Source organism: Canis lupus, chromosome 12 (assembly GCF_048164855.1).
Source record: "Canis lupus baileyi chromosome 12, mCanLup2.hap1, whole genome shotgun sequence".
Taxonomy (NCBI): domain Eukaryota; kingdom Metazoa; phylum Chordata; class Mammalia; order Carnivora; family Canidae; genus Canis; species Canis lupus.
In genome coordinates, this window is record NC_132849.1 from 2574825 (window position 1) to 2592268 (window position 17444).

A 17444-nucleotide genomic window follows, 5' to 3' on the forward strand; every position below is an offset into this window, starting at 1 on the left:
TTTAAAAAATAGTGTATTTTCTAAGATTTTATTTATTTATTCATGAGAGACACAGAGAGAGAGAGGGAGAGATATAGGCAGAGGGAGAAGCAGGCTTGCTGCAGGAAGCCCAATGTGGGACTTGATCCCAGAACTCCAGGATTACACCCTGAGCCAAAGGCAGATACTCAACTGCTGAGCCACCCAGGCATCCCTCTTTGTTTGGTTTTGATACCAGAGTTATCCTGGCCTCACAAAATGAATTTGGAAGTTTTCTTTCCTCTTATGTTTTTTGGAATAGTTTGAAAAAAATGGTTATTGATTTTTTTCTTTAAGCTTTATTTATTTGAGAGAGAAGGAGAGAAAGTACATGAGTGGGATGGAGGGACAGAGTGAGAGGGAGAGAGAGAGTGCCAAGCCGACTCCTCACTGAGCAATTAAGTCCAACGCAGGGCTTAATTCTATAATCCCAGGATCATGACCTGAGTTGAAACCAAGAGTCGAGACACTGAACCAACTGATCCAGCCAGGCACCCCATAATTTCTTTCTTTATTTTTTTAAAAGATTTTATTTATTTATTCATGATAGACAGAGAGAGAGAGGCAGAGATGCAGAGAGAGGGAGAAGCAGGCTCCATGCAGGGAGCCCAATGTGGGACTCTATCCTGACTCCAGGATCACGCCCTGAGCCAAAGGCAGATGCTCAACCACTGAGCCACCCAGGCGTCCCAATTTCTTTCTTTTAATGTTTGGTAGAATTTATCTGTGAAGACTTCTAGTTCTGGACTTTGTTTATTGGAAGTTTATTGGAAGTTTTTTTTTTTTATTACTAATTCAATTTCACTGCTGGTAATCAGTCTGTTCAAATTTTCTATTTCTTTCTGATTGAGTTTTGATAGGTTATATTTTTGTAGGAATTTATCCATTTCTTCTAGGTTGTCCAATTTGTTGGCGTATTTTCATAATATTCTCTTATACTCTTTGTATTTCCGTGGTGTCGTTATTTCTCCTCTTTCATTTCTGATTTTGTTTATTTCATTTGAGTTTTTCTCATTTCTTTTCAATGAGTCTACCTAAAGGTTTATCAATTTTGTTGATCTTTTCAAAGAACAAGCTCCTGGTTTCATTGATCTGTTTTGTTTTGCTTTTTTAGGTTCTATTTTGTTTATTTCTGCTCTAATCTTTAATTATTTCCTTCCTTCTACTGGTTTTAGGCCATATATATGTGTGTATATATATATATATATATATATATATATACACACACACATACACACATATAATACATATATATCTATATGTGTATTAGCTCTTTTAGGTGTAATATATATATACATAAGCATATATATATATACATAAGCTCATTTAGGTGTAATATATATGTGCATATATATATATTAACTCCTTTAGATGTAAGATTAGGTTGTTTATTATGGAGATAATTTTTAAACTCTTATTTTTTTAAACTCTTCTTTTATTTTTGGACATTTATATTATTTTCAAATTTTTGATATTATAAATATTTCTTTGAATGTCATCCTTATAGATTTTTATTGCATTTCTAATTATTCCTTTATAATAGATGCCTAAAAGAATTACTAGGACAAACTATGTAAACCATTTTTAAGAGTTTTGGTATATACATATGCATATCTGAAGTGTTTCCCAGAAAGATTACTTTTCATACTCACCAGAGTGCCTATCTCACTAGACCCTCAACTCCACGAAAATTTATGTTTTTATCTTCACCAAGTTAATAGAGGAAAAAATTATCTCATTGTTTAATTTGCATCTCCTTGGTAATAATGAAGTTGGAAAATGTTCATAAGTTCTATCTGCTATCTGTATTTCTTCCTTAATTAATTGTCATCGTTTGTCCTTTGCCTGCTTTTCTCTTATGTTTGTATTTATCTTATTATTTGAAAAATATCTTTATATGTTAGGGATGGTAATCATTTCTTTTCAGTACTTGTTGAAAACTTCCCTTTTCTTTTTGACTGTGTTTTTTTCAGTCATTCCTTCATTCTGTAGACCTATATTGGATATATTTTATAAACCAAAGAGTGTGTTAGTAATGGAGTGTTTTTTAAAAATTGAATATCAGATTCCAAGTCCTCAAGAAATTGAGAGTTTAGTGAAAAGCACACACATTCAAATGAATGTTTGCTCTATGCCAATTTGATAAGGATAGAGTTAAGGAAAATAATCCATGGATCTCTGGCTTCTTAGAGGAGGCAGTGTTTGAGTTGGACCTGCAATGATGAGTAAGAACTGCCTAGGGGCAGAGACGGGACAGCTGATGCCAGGCAGAACAAGTGTGGATATAAAGACACTCATAGTCACGAAGGTACATGGTGTTTGCAGAATGGTGTGGTGTGACAGTGTCACTGGAGCACAGATAGAAGTGAGGTGATGAAAATGCATCTTGTTTCTGAAAACACAGAAACTAAAAAAATTGGGGCAACACAGTAAGTGATTCTACATCAATGACATAATCAGAGTCTGTTTTTCATCATCAGTTGTACAGTGGTGTAACAGCTACAAGGAGACTAGTACCCAAGACCAACCCACTCTTGCATTCACCCCCACACTCCATCTTGGCCAAGGAGGACCAAGGCTGCAGAACCCCCAAGGGATCCTGCTAAAATCATGGCAACAGACTCTGCTGCAGGGTCTTCTGTTTCTCTAAGATGGTTAAGGATTTGGGACACATGGAAGTAGGAGAATGAGAAGGTGAAATGGTCTGGCTGTGGGTTGTTTCTCTATTCTTGTCCTTCCTCTTGACTTTCCATCTCATTTAAGTCAGGCTGATGAACCCAAAAGGTTGCTGATCTTCATAGATGTAGTGAATGGCAGGTATGTTCTCTCTGCGGTGATAGCCAGACTTCAGGAGCTGAGCTGTCACAGTCTTCACTCCATGAAGTATCCTGGAGACAGGACATCTGAAGTGTGTGACATTGCATTACATAGCCTCCCTTGATTGATTTTTCTCTCCTTCCTGCTTACACCCTGTAACTTTAACAGGTGGGGTGATACTAGCGAAGTCAGCACTTGGTCTTCCCTCTAAAATTAATACTTTTATAAATCAAGCTGCAGCAGGTTCACATTTGGTAAAATTGGTATATGGCCCAACACTGAGGGTATATGCAAACTATAAAATGTACACTTATCTTTGCTTATCAGTTCATCTCTTTGTCCTCTATACCAAAAGATGCCAACGCCAATGGTGTTCATGATGTCATTGAAAAGAGTCAGGAAAGGAGAGGAGAGACCAGTGATTCCATGCTGCTTTCACTTGAGTGACTCCCACAAGCCAGGCACTACAATCCATAATCCATCCCAACATTCATATCCCACTGTCCTTACCACTTCCAGGACTCACCCAATTCACCATTCCTAATTTAAAGTTCAATTTTTTTTGAAGTTTAATTTTTAAGGTGTTCTTTTGTGCTTTTTAGACATCCAGGTAGCTATAACTGTAAATCTTGGTGATGTTTTCCTGCAGCAGTGGTCAGGCATTGATAGATTGGCCCATGAATGGGTGGAGAGCCCAGTGATATTTACCTGATTCCAACATCTTTTGTATATGCATCTCTTGGGAGCCTGGAACTTGGTGTCTGTGCCAGTGAAATAGGGGCATGGAGACACCTTTGTAATCTCTAAATTCCCCCATCCTGCACCCCTAGTCCTAACCATTTTAGGTACCTGTGGATCTCAGTGAGGACTTTTGGTTGGGATTTGTTGGGAACACAAGCTACCTCCCCAAAATCCTACAGGAATGCCAACTTGGGCTCTGCCACTTCAAAATAGTGAAGTGAAGAGGGCTTCAGTCATTTTGACAAAAGATACAGTCTGAAGAGCACATACCTGGCAGTCCCAGGCTTTTCCCTTTTATTGTGGGTTATGTTTTCAGAGAGCCTTCATTCTCAGGAATTTAATAACAGGATGTCAGTTGCAAGACAGTGGCATAGAAAGACAGCTGCATTGAGATCTGGGATTTAAAAAATAATCTAGGGCATGCACATGCACGTGTGTGTGTGTGTGTGTGTGTGTGTGTGTTCTACTTGACTTTCTCCTTGAAACAACCTTGGCTGAAACAGTCTCCTTCTTGGAATGCTGTTTCAGAGTAGGAATGAGCTCTTAGATTCTCCAGTGAAAACATGGAAAGTACATAGAGCAGCCCCAACAGTTTAGAATTGAAAACAATAATCTAGGATATTGGCATTTAAGAAGCTTCTGAAAAAAGCCAGTCTGGGCTGAAGGAAGAAGAGACATCGGGTGAAAATAATTGTAAAAAGACAGAGAGGAACTATATGCCATACCAATTATATCAACACTTCATACCAATGACTTCAGTTTCTCCTCATAGTATCCTAGGAGGAAGGAATGATGCCCATCTCACAGAAGACTAAACAAGTTTCCAGAAGTAAAGTAATTTGCTCAGCATCACACAGCTTGACAGTTGAGGCCACCCTGAGACTTGGCCTAGGCCATGCCACCGCCTCTTTCCACTTACTCCTCTCCATTGTCTGTTTTCAACACCACCACTCCTAGAACTCTGATCTGAGGGAAGCCGATTTATGTGTATACGGCTCCTGGCTCTAGGCTCACTTGGAGTTCAGATTATCCTGCAGGGTGTGGGGTCAGAGAAGTGGAGACTCACTACAAATACTTGCATCCTTTTTTATTTTTCTTTGGATTTCCTCATTCTCCTGATGGAGACCAACTATTTCCTCTCCGTTTCTCTCAACAAAATTCTGAAAAGCTTGGAAACAGGGTGACATCATTTGTCTTTGCCCAGCTGCAATGTCTGAGTAATGTCAGGGAAAGTTACCTATCAAAGCCAAACCACCTTCATTTGCCCCCAGCTATTTTGGGACATATGATTTGTTACATCTTAACTTCAACCTGTGCTTCTTAAAAGAGAACTGAACTGTATTTATAATCTTCTTTTCATCTTCAAAGCACTCTACAGTATTAACTAATTAAACCTCAGCAACACCCTTGATTAACTCCTTTTTATAGATGTGGGAAAAGAGGCATGGAAATAATAAAAAATGCCCTTGGCCATGATGGAATCAGCATTCCAAGGTAGGATTAGAATTTGAAATGTCCCGTCTCCACCTCTCATAAAACCACCAGTCCCGTCTCCTACCTTGGTGCCTGAGTGGAAGGAGATGATCTAGCCATCTCATTTCTTGCATTCCTTTGACAATAGAGCCTTCTCAAGAGTCTGTCCTTTCTCCAGTGCTCTTTACTATTCATTCTCTGTGGCATTATGCCATGAATTTATTCACTTCTTAAGTCAGAGGAGTTAGGGATCCCTGGGTGGCGCAGTGGTTTAGCGCCTGCCTTTGGCCCAGGGCGCGATCCTGGAGACCCGGGATCGAATCCCACGTCAGGCTCCCGGTGCATGGAGCCTGCTTCTCCCTCTGCCTGTGTCTCTGCCTCTCTCTCTCTCTCTGTGACTATCATAAATAAATAAAAATTAAAAAAAAAATTAAAAAAAAAAAAAAAAAAAAGTCAGAGGAGTTATGGGAAAAAGTGAACAAAATGCCCAATTCTTATGGTTCCACTCAGCTCTCCTGCATCTCCCTTTGGAGTCTATTCTTAGACATACCATCCGTTCAGGAATCCAAGGTAAGCCAGCTTTATCTGGCAGCGTTCCCCAAAGAGTTCTTCTTTCCATATGTCCAGACAGAAAGCTAAGCAGTAATTCAAAGACAGAAAGGGGTCAGCAATAATCATTTTCCCAGCTACCAGGCAGAAGCTCATTGTCGATTTCATCCTCAACACAATTTCCCAATCTTTATAATGTTGGAGGAATCACTTGAAATGTGAGATTTATGGGCAGCCGTGCCAGCTGGGTGAGATTCCTGCTGACAGGTATCAGACTGTTATTAGCAATCTGTGTTATAAATGAAAGGAGAAAACCTGTCTCTGACGATGTACCAGAACCTTGCAAGGTTGGTGGGTGGAGGTGGGCACTAGACAACCTAAGCAAACAGACCACTTCGTGGAGACTTCATCACCTTTAAGGACCCCCTTCTCTAAGAATTGATTACTCTGCTGGATTGACGGCTTTGGTATAGTTCACATAGGATTGTCACTGAGACAATAAGGACCTTACATTAAAACCCAATCCTGATATTTGGTGGTGCTTGGAGGTTGTGTGACTGGCCTCCTGCAGCTCTCACCCACCCCACCCCACCCCACCCCACCCCACCCCATGCCCTTTCCTGCCTTCTGCCCCACCCCCACCCATTTAAATCATGGGATTTGGCACAGAGAATCCAGATTTCAGCTTTGGCTCTGCTACCTATTAGGTATGTGATACTAACTTTACTGACTTATGTTTTTTTCACTCGAAAATGGGATAATAATAATATTATTTACCTTGCATAACTAATAAATAATTTCTAAAGAAATTTTTCTCTATTTTTACTATTAATGATAATAGCCAATACTTATTGAGCCCTTACCAGGTGCCAGACATGGTGTTTTGGGGACTTTTACGTATAATTATTTCATTTATCTTCCCAAGAACCCAATGAGGTCAGCACTATAATTGTATCCATCTTACACATGAGGAACTGAGACCTCAGATCACCCTTCTAATAAGTAATGTGACAAGGATCCAAACCCAGTCCAGCTAGACCTATGCTCTCGGCCACACCACACAATATTGTCTTTAATCTCCAGCTCCCTGCCGGGCACTTCTTTTGAGGGACCCCACAGTTCTCTCACACGTAACAAGTCTCAAACAAAAAAATCCACGATCTCCTGTCAAATTACAGCCCTTGCACTAACAATCCCATTTGTCAAAGTTACTGTTTGGGGGCTTGAAATTTCTGGGCCATCTGTCTTTTCCTTTCCAGTAAGGAGTCACCCTAGCCATTCACTTCTGTCCCCAGATAGCTCTCTAATTCCTTTTGTCACGACCTGGGCAAGGCCTCCTTCCCTCGGACCTGGATTGTGAAAGAGCCTCTGAACTTGTTTTTCTGACTCGAGTCATCCATTGTCCAGCACACCACCGGCTAATTGATCCCAACCTATCATTTTCCACACTTACTCCCTCGGCCAAGATCGTTCAGGTGCCTGCTGGACGGGGTCCATGCCCTTGAGCCTGCTGCTCCTGGGCCTTCAGAGCCTGGTCCCACCCCTCTGGCCCCTTCTTCCCCTTCCGGCCCTGAGCATGCCCTGTGCTTTCTTGCTTTTGTACCTTGGCTCACGTTTCTCGTTCCCTTTCCTGAGTCCTGAGTCTCCTTGCTCCCTACCCGCTGAATGGCAGCTTCCCAAGACCCAAATCCAGTCCTTCCTTGACTTCCATTCCCAAACCGTGTTTCCTTCCTCCCAAGTCCGGAGAGTGCACCACTCGGCGGCCTCTGTTTAGCCTCGGACACCGCTGGGCCGTGCTCCCCGCGTACACTGTATTGCACCTTTGGGGGGGGGGGAGGGCGGTGGCCAGAGCTCACCCCGTACTTCACCTCCACGCCCTAGACGAGGAAGCTTTGCGTCAGGCGCTCCGGCTGGGGCCTAGGTCACCACGTCAACAAGCAGCACCCGGGGTATGGAATGGGCTGGGCTCACGGCTTCTGGGAGCTCGGGGAGCACCGACTCGCCGGAGAAGCCAGGGGTGACCCGTGAGCTGACTCTTGAATCCAGGGTGAGTAGCAAACACAAGCCCTCCAAGGAGAGAAGACAGAGGAAGCCTTTTGAGGAACAGGCAACCCCACGTCCAGACCCCACGTGGCCCGGGGCAGCGGGCAGGCGGGGAGGTGGGAGGCTCCCTGCGCCCAGGGGCCCCAGGCGAGGAGGCGGGAAGTGGGGAGCCGCCAGGTGGAGGAGCTGGTGGTGCCGGGGAGCGAGCGGGAGCAGGAGCGCCTGGGGAGGGAGGCCAGGGGAGGCTCGGGCTCACCGGGGACAGCGTCTATGGGAACTGCAGAGAATTAACTCTGGGGGCAGCGCGTGAATGAATTCTAGCTGGAGACCCCTGGGGAAGGGCCTGGGCAACGGCTGGGTGAGGGCCAGGGTGGTCGGATGATAAGAGGCAGCATAAGGAGGATGTGGCCGGCCTAGCATCTGGTGAGCAAGGAACTGAGAATGATGACTGAGGGGCTTTTGGTTTTTGGTTTTTAAAGATTTCATTTATTTATTCATAAATAATGTGAGAGGTACAGAGAGGCAGAGACACAGGCAGAGGGAGAAGCAGGCTCCCCGCGGGAGCCCGATGCGGGACTAGATCCCGGGACCCCGGGTCACGCCCTGGGCGAAAAGCAGATGCTCCCCGGCTGAGCCACCCAGGGGCCCCTGATGACTGAGGCTTTCCCTTGAGGGGCCCAAGTAAAGCAGGGAGACAGGAGGGCCGGTCGCTGTGGCTCTGGCTGCCGCTGTCATCCGGGCTGTTGGGTCCAGCAGGTAAGACGTTTCATGTGACAGGTGCTTGCCGGCAGGGATAAGGAGAGGCGGAGTGGCAGGTAGTACCTCGGTGCATCTCTCAGTGCCCCGCACCTGGTGGGTTCTCAGCAGGTGGCCACGTGGCCATGGAGAAACTAAGGGAGCATAGAGCAGGCAGGAAGCAGGACATGAATGAGCCCACGCCCAAGGAGGACAGGGCCCCTACCCTCGGTGTGGAGGTCCCCGGTGTGTCCTGACGCCCCTAGGGACGACAGATAGCACAGAGCACGTGCCAAGGGCCCTCAGGTAGGTCAGCACACAGCCTGGGTGTCCTCTGCACTGAGTCTGCCCTGATGTCATCCGAGAGCCAGTAGGCCTGGGAGGGCTCAGACCCCTGCTCTCAGGTGTGACCTGAGGACACAGCACCAGGCCGGTGAGGTTGCCCTCCAAAACGATGAAAACTAGGGATTTCCAAGCCAAGGTATGCAGACCTCACATGACTATTCTAAGCAAGACACGGGTATTTAGTACATTTGGGTTTCTTTACCCCAAGAAGCACGAAATACGCCCCGACAAACCCTAACTGGCACCATATGTACAAACTTTTTCTGATATCTCCTGAACAACATTCTCAATTAATCCCAGAAACCTGGGGTTGAGGAAAGGGAGAGGGCAGAGGGAGGGAGGGAGACAGTAGGAAGAAATAAAAATCCAACCGAGGGAACCTGGAGCCCTGGTCTGAACCCCCAGCAGGCCCAGCCCTCACAGCTCGGTCAGCGGCTGAGTGATGTCCTGTGACATGGAATTTTAAATATTAGCGGATGTGTTTCAGCAGCACAGCCCAGAGCCATTCATTTCCTTGGCGTTTTTTCGTACTTCGTTGCTGCCAAGCATTCCCATGACATTCACAGTAATAGAAAATTGGCAGGACAAGATTTTAGGCCTGCATGACTCTAGTTACAGACAGTGTCGGGCAATATTTATAAAGGTATAGACCCCATGCACACAGGTCCAACAGATGCTATTTGAAAGATGAGAACGCAGTTTGCTCACTTTCACTGTTTTTTTCTGCGGCTAGATTTTTTTTTTAATAATAAATTTATTTTTATTGGTGTTCAATTTACCAACATACAGAATAACACCCAGTGCTCATCCCGTCAAGTGACCCCCTCAGTGCCCCCCACCCAGTCACCCCCATGCCCCGCCCTCCTCCCCTTCCACCACCCCTAGTTCATTTCCCAGAGTTAGGAGTCTTCATGTTCTGTCTCCCTTTCTGATATTTTCCCCACATTTCTTCTCCCTTCCCTTATATTCCCTTTCACTATTATTTATATTCCCCAAATGAATGAGACCATATAATGTTTGTCCTTCTCCGATTGACTTACTTCACTCAGCATAATACCCTCCAGTTCCATCCACGATGAAGCAAATGGTGGGTGTTTGTCGTTTCTAATGTGCGGCTAGATTCTAATCACCGTGGCAATAGTGTGCTCAAGGGGCACGTTTCCAACTGTGATGTAAATGGCATTCCGTGTGATGTATGCATTTACCCTCCACAGTGATGCAGAGAGGAAGAAATAACATATACTTAGAGTACGATGGGCACTTTATAAATTTTATTGAACTGATTGCAAGTATGGGATGCAGTTTATCTGGAAATACCTGTTTTGCTTTGGAATATTATAAGGCTTCTCCTCTCCCGTTTTTCTCTTAAAGCCAAGATGATACATAGGCTGCTGATAGATATTACCCTCTAACAGAATTCCTCTATTTTACAGATTAAAAATCTGATAAGTGATGCATAGTTAGTACTTTCTTGGTTGCGAGTGACATAAGATCTAATATAAAGTGACATAAGCAAAAATGGGATTTGTTGGCTTCTAGAAATGAAACCTCCATGGGGCAAGCTTGGTTTCAGAGGTGTCTGGATTCAGATCTCTCTCTCTCTCTCTTTTTATTTTAGGATTTTATTTATTCATGAGAAACACACACACACAGAGACACAGGCAGAGGGAGAAAGCAGGCTCTTTGCGGGGGGCCTAATGTGGGACTTGATCTCAGGACCCCAGGATCATGACCTGAACCAAAGGCAGATAGATGCTTACCTGCCAGCCCCTGGGTGCCCCTGGATTCAGACCTCAAGCAGGGGTGCACCTTACGTGGCTGCCTGCTATGAGGGCACGTTGGGGAAAATGGCAGGGCACACCCCAACCCCCAAAGTCTTATGGCATTTCACTGACTGTACCAGGGTCACATGACCATCCTTGCAGCTAGAAGGTACCTGTGGCTTAACCTAGGTCACGTGCCTGAGCCAGGGAGCCAAGCGTGGGAGCCAGCGCATCACTCCAAGTACAAGGCCTGTGTGGAGAGGAGAGGCAGCTGCCTCGAGCACGGCTGAGGTGTGATGTGCAAAGCAGGGGGACTAAATCCTGAGTGGGGGTGGGGGAGGGGGCACGGTAAGTGGCCTTGCTACCATTTGTGTGTAGTCTTTGAATTAAAATTTTAAAATAGCCTGTGGACCCCCCTAGGTAAAACCTGCCCCTGCTTGGAGGAGTTGTCCCTGGTAGAAAAAAACGTAATTAGACTTGGCAGTGGTTTGAGGATAGGTGAAGGATGCCTTGTGTTTCCCCATTGGTGCCCCGTCTCCTTCCTTACTACCGGCGTCACACTCAGACCCTCGCAGTATCTTCTTCAGAACAAAGTATTTAACAAAGATTTCTTTCTGGTTCCTGTGAGGAGGTTAATGGAGCCTTGGCTTCCCCAATGAATCCTGAAAAGTCTTATTTACTTCCCCACCTCGCTCACCCACCTTCCTGACAATTTTGGTGCTACCTTAACCTGAGAACACAGCTCCTTTCCCACATTGCTTGTGCTTCTTGTTTGAGACACTTGCCGAGTTGTTTATTTTTCATCTGGATGTCCGGCCAGAACCACATGCAAGTCAGACACTTTACTACCTCTCTGTTCCGAATACCTTCTATTTCTTTTGCTTCTCATCATTATTTTGCATCCTTCGGACCCTTGGTGTTAATTCCCCACTTGCCTCCTGGTCATCAATAGAGATAATGCTCCATACCCCTCAACCACATCCCCGGATTTGACTCAACCACTCAATGACATCCATTTGTCAGCTGAAAATCAATGTTCCTCAAAAACTGTTGGAAATGCCTGTGTGACCAAGCATGTTGACTGTCAGGGGCAAGAATCAGTGCTGCGACACACAGCGCGATGTCACAGTTACTCCCAGGAGCACAGCATGTCCTCATGGCCAGCAAATCTCCCTCCTGCCATTCAGAAATTCTCACTTTGTTCAGGTAAAGGTTCTGTCACCGTACTTTTTGAAAAATTACATGGACCCACTTCTATTCTTATTCATCCAGAATCAACTGGAATGGATAAGTGAGCTCCTCGGATTTGCCATTTATGAGTCACATTCTTTTGTCACCTAGTAAGATGCTTTATTCTCTCTTGCCTTGGCTAGAAACACAGAAAAGAGGACAAAAGTGTCTACCACTTTATTTATAAATTTTAATGTGTTGTATTAGTTATCTCTTGCCTTAACAAGCCATGCCAGCAACTAGTGGCTTAAAACAACCACCAATTTATTTGTTCATTGTTCTGCAAGTTGGCAATTAGGGCTGGTCTCGGCTGGTCTCTGCTAGTCTCTTCTGAGGCTTCTTTTGCTTGGAGCTGTTCATGTGGCTGCAATCATCGGGCATCTCAGGTAGGATCTGATAGTCTAAGAAGCACCACTCATATGTATGGAGGTTGTGGTGGCTGTGGGCTAAGTCACTGTCTCCAGCAGGCCAGCCTAGGTTTCCTCACATGGTACAGGGAGAGTTCCCAGCAGCAAGAGAGTCAAGCTTACCCTGCTTCAGTCATCTGCTTGTATCAAATTTGCTGATATTCCGTTGGCCAAGCAAGTCTTATGACCAAATCCAGGGTCAGTATTGGAGGGTACCATCCAAAGGCCTGAGTGTGGGGAGGCAGGATCCTTCGAGGACCCTTACTGTAAAAATTTATCGCATGAGTTAAACATCTAGATCATATCTTTAACTGAAAAATGAAGTTTACCTGGGAAAGTATCAGGGCCAACCAGGGCAAACCATTACCAGGAAGAAAATCTGTCAGAGATTTATAGATACAGAGCAGAGATATCAACCTTTTTTTTTTTTTTAAGATTTATTTATTTATTTATTTATTTATTTATTTATTCATGAGAGACACACACAGAGAGGCAGAGACACAGGCAGAGGGAGAAGCAGGCTCTATGCAGGGAGCCTGATGCAGAACTCAATCCCAGGACCCCGGGATCATGATCTGATCCTAAGGCAGATGCTCAACCACTGAGCCACTCAGATGCCCCAGATATCAACCTCCTATAAATCTGTTAGCACCAAAGGAGCATTGTCTGTGCACTGAAGCACTACCCCAGTTGTAAAACCAAGCACACTTCAAAAATGAGTCTAGCCCTGTATCTGTAATCTGCTCAGATATTTGACCTGTGAATACATCTAAGGCCCTTCCAAAGAACTTGTATAGGAGAAGAAGAGGCATTTCCTGGTTAGGTGAGTCAGGTTGGTCATCCTGGTCCTGATAAGTAAGGAGGGAATAAGGTGACCAATAGTTAACACTTGCTAAGCTCCGAATTTCAGTCACTACGTGTGATTGATTGCCTTTAAACCTTGAACCACTGTGTGAGACGGGTAGCAATCTCATGTCCATTTATCAAAAGAGAAACAGTAGCTTACCGTCCCCAAGCTCAATAGGTTCAAACAGAAGAGTTGGGTCTTGAACCCCTGTCTGTTTCTAGAGCCTCAGTTATTTATACTAAGTCCTGCTGCTTGTTTCATCGCATGGGACAAACAGATGGGCTCCATGAAATGATGTCTCTCCCAGGCCCCACCATCCAAATGTGTAGTCCTGTTGCAGGCTTCTCCTCCTTGGGTCAGTTTCCTTCCCTGGGACCTCACAGCCATTAATAGGAAATCCAGGAGGGCCTATGGGATGGCGATGTCTTCTACAGTTCTTACAACATAAGAATTGTTGATGATGGGATTGATTACTTCCTAACTGAGCTCTGGGACCCTTTTCAATTAAATTACTCCTGCAGAGAGAACTTTCAGATTGCTGCAGCTCTTGCTTGAGAGAAGTCAAACCTATTTCTCATTTTGCCCAGCTCTAAGGCAATGTTGTTTCTCAGCAAAATGGCTGATAAGCCCAGCATATCCAGTCTTCAGGGTATAAAAATCCTCTGTTTATACCAGTGCCTTCCCATCAAGCAGTGTAATTGAAGCTCAGAGATTTAGAATGACTGCCCTCCAACACATCTTCATAATAGAGTTCTTCCAATAATACCAGTAGGTAGTGATGATGATTACAATGTGATGAAGGGAAGTAATTCTGGAAGTAAGTCCATTTCTCCCACAAACGTTAAGAAAAAAGCAACAACTCATAGGCATATAAGTGAATATAGTCCCCACACATCGGTGTTCAGTCCCAAGTCCCTGCCTCCGCCTCCAAGAAACTTGGGTGATCCTCCAGCACACCTTGAGCATCAACCAGATGTTAAGTTAGGTTTTTACAAATAAGATTTTTTGCTGTCATCCAGTCATGTGTGTTTTGGCAAAGAGGGGCAAAGAAGCGACAGCACGTTTCAGGCAAGTGTTCTTACATCTGTCCTCGCAGAAGGATTGATTGAATGGAAGAGAAGGCAGTGTTTAACTAATTTTGAGGAAGAATAAATGTGTTAGATGGTATTCAGTAAAGCACGATCTGCATAGCATGTAAATTGCACAGAATTGTAATGCAGAAAACCCTATAGTGAATGGGTTTAATTTATAGCATTTCTAGAGACTACAACATTCCATAACAGTAATTGGAAGGTTTATTTTCCATTTGATAATTTATTTAAAAATGCAAATAGGGTAGGGCCTTTTTTTTTAAGTAAACCTCTTGACTCATAAATTGATTTAAAAAACATAATATGTTAATTTTTTTCTAATTCTGTACTGAAGATGTATACACATCACCCAGATCCATTTGCAAGATCTCAGTTCATATTTCTGTGTTTATAAAATTTGCTGTTCTCCAAAGTGGAAGACATCTTAGAAAAATTAATTATTTAATGAGTTGCAATATTCAGATTTGTGGTAGTTTGCTTAGAAATAGCATATAAATTTGGAGGCACATTGAAAATTTAACCATGGCTTGATGCAAATTAATATCCACATGGGCAATGTGCAGCCAGATAAAAAGAGGATGAAAAGAATGTCTTCAAAGAAGATGGGACATAGAGTCTTTATCACCATGAAGCTTGTTGTTTTGATCCAGTGGCATAATGAAGGTACATGGTAGGAAGGAGGCCTAGATTCTGATGCCAAATCCAGCCTTTAATGTGTTGCTCAGCACAGAAATGGGAAGAGGGTATCTGGGATTCTAAGATATGCAGGGCGTGGAATGTTTGCCAGGTATCCTCAGATTATGTGCATGAGGCAGACACAGACGGTGGCCTCAAGAAATGAAGCATCCAGTGTAGGGGATAAACATCTACCAAATATAAGAGAAGATCGTGCCATAAGTTGGGCACTTGATAGCGGTGGTGATTGGGCAGCATTGCGAATGTACTAAATGCCATTGAATTGCACACTTTACAATGGTCACTTTTATGTGATGTGAATTTTGCCTCAGTTTTTTAAAGCTGTGCTGGGAAGAAACACACAAGGAACAAGGAGGAACCCACGTCCTTGGGAATCTTTGCGCATCATCTTTGGAGCCAAGAAGGCTAATGCTTAGAAAGGAAGGAGCATTTGGGGGCCCACACACTTGTGTGAATATCTCAGCTATGTTTTGTTTGGCCAGTGCACATCTGGTATTTTGAAGGCTCTACCTTTCTCTAGCCATTCTAGGTTAGGACTCAAGTCCTATGAAGACTGGAGAGGTGTTTGTCTACCTCGTGAGAGCTGGGAACCAAAATACTAGTATGCTGGGGCAGGGGGGTTGGGGGGGAGGACAGTAGATTCAAGACCACTATGCCCCAACTAACTGTGTGGCCATAGGCAAGTTAATTAACCACTCTGAAATTCTGTTTCCTCACTAGCAAATTGAGGCTCATAAAAACTATCTCACATGGTTTTGGAAAAGATTATTACCATAGGCAAAACGTCTGGCAGAGAGGAGACACTAATAAATTATAATAGCCTTCTGCCCTGGCCCACCTCCCAGCACCCTCACTTTGCTCCCCTGCCTTGGCTAGAACTTCTCATCGTAGAAGTCATTTCCTACAATGTAGCAACAGCAGTGGCCTCATTAGGTCACAGTTACATTGGTATATAGCCTTGGCATGAGGGCCTTAGAAGGAACGGAGTCTGGGGCCAGAAATAAAGAAAGACCCTTTTTTTCTAAGCCCCCTTCCTTAGCACAATGAGGAATGTCGAGAGCGTTACCACGGAACCAAAAAATATTGGAATTGACTCTTGAAGGTCATTTAATCTTACCTTCTCATTTTATAGATGAGGAGCTGGGGCCCTTGAGAGGAAGGGGTAATCCTGTGAACCATACTTCCTTACCATCCCTCCAGTTGGTTCCTGTTAGAGAACATGCTGGATGTTCTCCATTTGTCCATATAGATCCACTCACTATCCTTCCCCAGCCTCCTCCCTGGCCTGGAAGCTCACCTCCAGGTGTATGGATTATATCAACTGGCTCCCTTGCGCCAATTGGTTTCCAATTGCATTTGACTGATGGGAAGCACCAGAAGTGGATCAAAGTGCAGGAGTCTGAAGTCAGAATATTGATAACCTGAGACCTCTTCCTACCAGGTGACCACAGGTTTTACGAGGCCCCCCACCAAATGGCTATGGCTTCTGCCCAGACCTCTCCAGTATGGCTTGCCTCTCTGGGTCTGCTCTATACCCTTTCCTTTGCCAACTCATGACTTAAGTTGGGAAGTAGTAGCAATTCCTGATGTTGCCACTCCTGGGTGTATCCTTATTAGTTTCCCTAAACCCTACTCACACTTTTGTGAATCATCCCGTTTTTAAGTTTTCCTCGGGTACGCAGTTTGAAGATGTCACTTGCAGAGACCCTGACTAATATAAGAGTAAACTCCTTTTCCCTGCCAATGTATTTTCTTGCAGAAGGACCTCCTCTGGAGTAAGGGTCAGAAAGCCAAATCCAGCCCAAGAGCTGGGAATGATTTTTAACGTTCTTTAAAATGGTTGAAAATAAATCAGATGAAGAATATTTTGTGACACATGAAAATTCAAGATTCGGGGTCTAAAAAAAGTTTTATTGAAACACAGCCATGTTAATTTGTTTATGTATTGCCCGTGGCTACTTTCATACTCTCCTGGCAGAATCGAGGCATTGCAAGAGAAACCAAACACCCTGCAAAGTGTAAAATATTTACCCTCTGGCCCTGTAGAGGAAAAATGTGTGATCTTCACACTACATATTGTTCCTGGCCTTTCTCTCAAACTCCTGGTTGACAGCTGAATCTCTTGGTTGGGTAGAGCCAATCCATTAAAGACTATAGGATTTCTTCCCCTTTTCTTGCTTCTCTCTCCGAAGGCCCAAGGTGCAGAGGCTGGGAGAGTGAGAATAGAAGAGTCTTGAGAGTTTGAGAAAGCTCTTCTGGTAGCAGATTTAAAACCACATTCTCTGATGGGCTCCCTCTTGTTTGACCTGCATGTCCATCTCTCAATTGGTTCTAAACTCAGGAGGGAAGAGGGTATGATTTCTTGACTCCCAGAAATCCCTTTCTCCCTTAACTTAGTGCCTTAGTTTGAACACCCATCATCTCCCACAAGATCACTAACACATCCTTCTATCTGGCCTCCTTGCCTCTAGCATCAGCTTCTTCCAATCCATACAGCCAATGTGATCTTTCTAAAATACAAATCTGACCTTATACTTTCTTCAGCGTGAAGACTGACTTCATACCTCTCTATATCCACACCCCCAGATAGTACCTTCCCACACTAACTCTAGGCCTTGGCATGTGACTTGCTTTGGGCCAAGGGGATAATAACAACCTTGATACAAGCAGAGACTTGAAAAAGTACTTG

General features: G+C 44.2%; 1 long non-coding RNA gene across 1 annotated transcript in view; it reads right to left on the reverse strand.

Annotated features, from left to right (window-relative positions):
* Positions 1-8098: 8098 nt before the first annotated feature.
* Positions 8099-17444, reverse strand: part of LOC140600616 (uncharacterized) — a 487558-nt gene continuing 478212 nt past the window's right edge. The window contains exon 2 of the long non-coding RNA XR_012003803.1: positions 8099-8531. This is a non-coding gene — a long non-coding RNA (uncharacterized lncRNA). The remainder of the gene's footprint in view (positions 8532-17444) is intronic.